Genomic DNA, 6,092 nt, shown 5'->3' with positions numbered 1-6,092 from the left:
CAATCACCATTACGTAACTCATACAAGACACGTGTGAACTTTAAATGACAATTTTTTGTTCTTTGGTGTATTCGTATTAATATTTCTCTTTTTTAAAAAAAAATTGGTTTATTACTACTGCTTATGCACTCATTGAACATATTTTGGTCAGGTTACTTTGACCTGCTTCTCTGCATAGGAACTTTTTTGCCTGTTTTTCTCTAATTGCCTCTTGATATCATGTTTTATGTATCCATTGTCTGCCAGTAACTCCATTCCATGTAATATTCTCCCTCTTAAGCACATCCTGTGGTTATACAGCAGTCATAAACAAGTTTACAGAATAACAAGGTCACTAAGACAACATTTCACTCAAACTAGACCAAAGCCAGGCTTCTTGTCATACTTAGGCATTAGACATGATCCTTTAAAAATAAATTCTCTATAACAGGCAATAGATTAACCCAAGCAAGAACAAAAGGGGCCTTAGGGGATAGGGCTGTCCCTCAGACAAAAAAGACATCATTATGTCCATCAACTGAGGGAAGAAGTAAATCCCAGCTCAGATAGGATTTAAACCCTCAGGTTTAAGAGTTCACTATAGCAGTTGGCATGAGGCCCCACTGTACAGGGTGTGTGGGGGATGTGGGTTTTTTGGCTTTTTTTTTTTTTTAAAAAGGAACATCCAAATTAGTGGGTTGTGGGTTTGTTTTTTTTTCCCTTCACCACAAAACTAGAGGAGAAGATGCATTTGAAGGTTGGAGAAAATAGCACATTGGACACTTGCTGTGTTCTATCTTGCTGTCACAGGCACTAAGAAGGAACTGAGGGAGGGTTATGACCACTCCACCCTTCGTGCCTTTGCACTGGAGCATGAGGCAACACAGGACACGTGTGCAACCCCAATGGCTACTGCTATTACGTTTTTTAATCTGATAGTGCGTGCATGAGAGAAGTGCACATCAACAGTGGGATCTACTCTGGCCCATATATGAAGAACCCACAGTATTTTTTTCCAAACCTAAATCTATTGCATATCATTTTTTCATGTACCAGTCATTTTGTTAAAAGTTTTCCTGGAAGAGAATGGCCATTACCATGAACTTTATTTCTCTATTTCTAATTTTACAAATATTTTTTATATTTGAGATACTATTGAATGGTTCTGCTTTAGGTGAGAGATAGTAACTTTTCCACTGGACAAACACTTTAAAATCTAACTATCAACACTGGCTTTTCAGAATGACAACAAAGGGGGTAATATTACATCTTCCATATTTACCCTGAATCCATGGAAAAAGTCTCTTGATACAGACCACAGGGTAAGAATGATGGGAAAGGTGCAGAGTCTGAAGATAAATAGCATTTTAGCTCATCACCAACCTAGGGCAAGATTAAAGAGAAACTTTTCTCACATACACCACATACTAAAGAACTCCTTTTGAGATTACACCATTGAACAAGAAATGCTTTAGAAGTTCCTTAAAACAAGTGTATTTTATATCATCCCTGCAGATGAGAGCAAGGTAGTCCAAATGTGCTGTGCTATAAATAATATAGAATTTATTCATGCAAGGGGTGGGGCCCTCCTGTGAGGACTGTCAGATCCACAAATTTGAAGGGAAGATGAGGAACCTTGCAGGATTAAGCCATAATCTGGAGTAGGTAGATGAGTTGGAAAACTGCCAGAGGCTATGGAAGAATTCAGAAAGCAAAGGGGTACTATAGTGTATTTTAATTAATTAAATATTACCACTTCTTTCTTTATTGTGTGGATATATTTTACTTAAAACATTGCATACAATATACTTCACATATAGAAGTCAATGGAGAAGCACTCTTTACCCTATGATTGTAAAAGATTTATTTTGAGAGAGTCCCTGTGCGTTTGTAATGGGTACATTTCAAAAGGGTCAATAAACAGCAGTCTTCTTTTGAAAGGTGGTTTTGATAAAGTGCTAATCTATTGTGACCATTACATTTTAAAAAATGACAAAGTAGAGACAGTTCAAAGAGAGCAAAAAAAATGACCATTTCGAAAACAAGATTTATGAGGAAAGGTTGAGATGTCATCTGAAGAAAATAAGACTAAACCAACTGTCTGCAAATATACAATTTGGGCTTATAAAGAGGATAGGGATTAAATATTCTCACTAGTTAATGGTGACCGAAGAAGTAGTGATGAATTTTAGGGTATTCGGGAAGAAGATAACTAGTATAGCAAGGTTCCAGCTCACGGAAAGTTGTGAAATTATCATTTATGGGTGATGGTCAGAGCTAAATTAGACATTGATCTATTCTGTGTGCTTTAGAAACAATAAAATCAATACCACCATGGTAAAGGGAGACTAATAAATTATGGTTAGCAGTAATAATGTAATAACACCCAAAGGCTTCAATCAGCATTGTTCTAAATCTGGGTGCCAAACCCGTAGCCCAACCTAGCCTACTTGATGTATTTACATGGCCCATGTGCCACAAACAGCTTATACAGAATCTAAATTCGTTTTTAAAGTAGGTTTCTAGCTGTCACATTTATGAAGAAAACACGTAAACCAAGTGTAACCAAATACACTTTTCTTTGTGAGTTCACAGCCTGGAACAATGAATTAGAGGTGTGAACTCAGAAGAAGGAATTATTAAGCACTGACAATGCAATAGGTGCTACATAAGAGACAACACTCCCTCCCAGAATTACAAAACGTTTGTTTATGAAACCAGCTATTTTGGATAGTAGTAGTCAATAATTGTGTTTTCCCCCTCTGCTGTAGAATCAGACTGGGATCTAAATGGCTGTCTGTCCTTTCTTATAAGGAACAGGTGTATCTGTCAACTAGCCATGTGTAATCATTTTTACTGTGTGATTCAGATGGTTAAGGCAAAAAAAAAAAAATCAACTCCACCACATATTGAACAAGGGTCTGCAGGGCAGAAACACAAACTATGTTAAACTGAACCACAGCTGACAGCTGCTTTCAAAAATCATTGTGACTAACATGGTTTGGGTTGTGTGGGTTTTTTTTTTGTTTGTTTTTCATTTTTAAAACCAAGGTGGCCTAAAAGACACAGGAAAACTGTGATGTGATTTCTGTATTAAATTCTTCCTTCCTTTGCTTACAGTTAACACCAGAAGAATCTCTGAAAAGATTACCTACATTTATCTCCTCTTGTTTACTTCACAGGTCCTTTAAGTAATTGTTTGATTATATCAAGTCTTCCTTTGCTGCTAGCACTTGTTCCCACACAGACTACAATCAGTGAGAATCCCTCTCCCAAGTCTTTCAAAAATTCTAGTACCTTTGTTAGGATGTCCTTGCACCTAAAGGCTTATACCATTCCATCTATTTTTTAAATGTCTCACCTGAGACCCAATACTGACAACAGGAGTCAAAACAGGCAGCAGAATGGTGCACTTCCAGAGTAACTTGAAAGATCTTTAGATACATACACGTTTACTTTTTCTGAAGGTATGCTTTCATATCTCAATGTACATGGTTTACTGTTTAATTAGGGGGTGGTAACCTCATTGTAAAGGAAATGCTAACAGAATGTTTTAGGCAAAATACCTTTAACAAGAAAAGGGAGGGAATGTTTTGGAACTAGACTGTTCTATAACAACTGAAGACCTGCCCTCACAGACATGGAAGAGTGGAATCGGAATGTTCTGTAGTAATGGGAATGATGGTGGGCTCCTTATGCTGGTGTTCTGCAAACTGCAGGGAGAGTTTCTTGTCTCTGAGAAAGGTGGTAAAAAGCAGAAAAAAGAGAAATTTCCAAAGAGTGTCTCACAAGGCAAGAGGATACGTTTATTGGCTAGCAAGTGTTAAGGAAGAATTTCTGGTAGACACAGCAGCACTTCAGAGAGTGTGGGTGGAGATTAACTGGACTAGAAATTTAAGACATTTCAACATCTTTTTCCTGTCCTGTTTTATACAGGTAGTACAGATATTGGCTACAAGGTCCAAATACCTGGACTCCTTCCTGAACAAAGAAAGACAAGCCAGTTTTATTGGCTTCAACTTTCTTTTGACAGAGTCCTATATGTAACAATTAAGCTCAGAGGGAATAGTGGGTACATACATAAGGATGGATTCACAGCATTTATCATGCAAATAAACTCATTCACACAAAAATTCAATGTTTGCACACATGTTCATTCATGAATAGCAATATTCATAAAAATACATTCCTCCCCTCACATCTGAAAGGAAGTCACATTTTTTAGTGGAAAAGCAAATAAGAGAATAAGTATGTAGTCATATCAAATCACCAGTCAAATGCAGAAAACATGTTCACACACACAAATCTCCCTCCCAATACTAAGTGTGAATAATTTATTCCAACTCTGTTCAAGTACAGTCAGTAATGCAACTGTAAGTAAATACAAACTTCTCATTCTTGTCTTTATGGCCTGACATTTCCCCTTTGCAAGTGACAGTTAGCCAAACACAAAAGTTCAGACACCCCATAAAACCTATTCCCAACTATGCATGCTTTGTTTCAGTCCATTTTTGTGAACAGACTGGCAGCATTAAAAGACAGCAGTGAAAAGGATATCATACAGTGCTATATCTACCTACCTATTGCAGTTTTTTTTACACTATAATCCAAGCACATACAGTTGTTTCATAAAATACATATCATAAGAAGTTACTTTGAACTTGAAAGTTAAGGACTCTCACTGTGATGCTCTTTCCATGGAATCCTGATGTTAAGGCAACACAAAATGAATATATGTAGTATTCCCCCTAGGTCTCACTGAAAAAGAACCTTTATTTTAGAATGCCTTTATAAACACCTAATTTTTATTTATACTATTAAGAGTTAAAGCAAAGGTCAAATATTTGTCCCACTGTGCCTCATTTATGAGGCCAGAAGTTGGCCCTTAGCGACAGAGGCTGATTGCCTGTGAAAGGCAGAGATGAGAAAATCCATGTGTAATGTCTACAGGGCTAGCTGCTCTTCTGATCCCTCTCTTGTCTCTGAGTGCACCTGCTTAAATGTTAAGACTTTGTGCCTTTACCTTTCAAGGGGTAGAATCACATGGTGTCCCAAGCCTGTTTGCCAGAAGCTGGGAATGAGCGACAGGGGATGGATCACTTGATTACCTGTTCTGTTCATTCCCTCTGGGGCTGTCGGAAGACAGGATACTGGGCTAAATAGACCTTTGGTCTGACCCAGTAGGGCCCTTCTTACGATTCCCAGACCAGGCCCTGCGCTACAATACACTGCATACCCAAACAGGTCCAAACTGATTCAGAAACTCGCAGTTCTTCCTTTCAGGAGGCTATAATCAGTGATTTAGTGACCCAAAACAGCCTTCTTAACACAGAAGTCTTGTTAATTAAATCTTAGGAACAAAGCATAGCAAAAGGGGAAAAAGGATTTTATAACAAAAAGTCTACATGCATGCGTATCTTACGTAGAGTCTAACCATCCTCCCGATGGGTCTAAACCTCTCATGCACTCTCTTTCAATTTGCCTGTATCATTTGATACCCAAGAGTTACTCATAGAGAAATCAGGAAGGGGCTGAATCTCAGCATCAATGTGAATGGCTCTTGCATTGTCCCTCAAGTATTTCCTGGAAGCATTTCCCTTCCTGGGTGCATTTCCTAACAATCCTGCTACTGAAATATTATTATATGCAGAGAGACAAGGTGGGTGAGGTAATCTTTTATTGGACCAACTTCTGTTGGTGAGAGATATGAGCTTACCAGAGAGTTCTTTTTAAAGTCCTTCAATATAGGCACACAGTAAACATTACAGTAACCAGGTCATGACCTAATATTCATAAATTATTGCAAACAATTCCAAATTCATCACAGCATGATAAAACAAATTAGTTTAAAAGACAAATCCTGATGAACATTGTTTCTCATGAGATGTTAAACATTTTTACATCAAAATTCGTTTAAAACTTTTAATAAAATATTTATATGTTTAATTCCGACAACCATCCCCTACCTGCATAATACACTGTGTATATACACAAAGAAATTTGTAAACACTCATGGAAGTGTTGTGTTCAAGAACAGGCTGGTTAAGATGAAAGAGACAATAGGTGAAATCCTGGACCTACAGCCATCAACAGTTTTATCACAGATTTCAGAG

Source organism: Caretta caretta, chromosome 9 (assembly GCF_965140235.1).
Source record: "Caretta caretta isolate rCarCar2 chromosome 9, rCarCar1.hap1, whole genome shotgun sequence".
NCBI classification, from domain to species: domain Eukaryota; kingdom Metazoa; phylum Chordata; order Testudines; family Cheloniidae; genus Caretta; species Caretta caretta.
Note: the sequence above shows the minus strand (reverse complement) of the source record.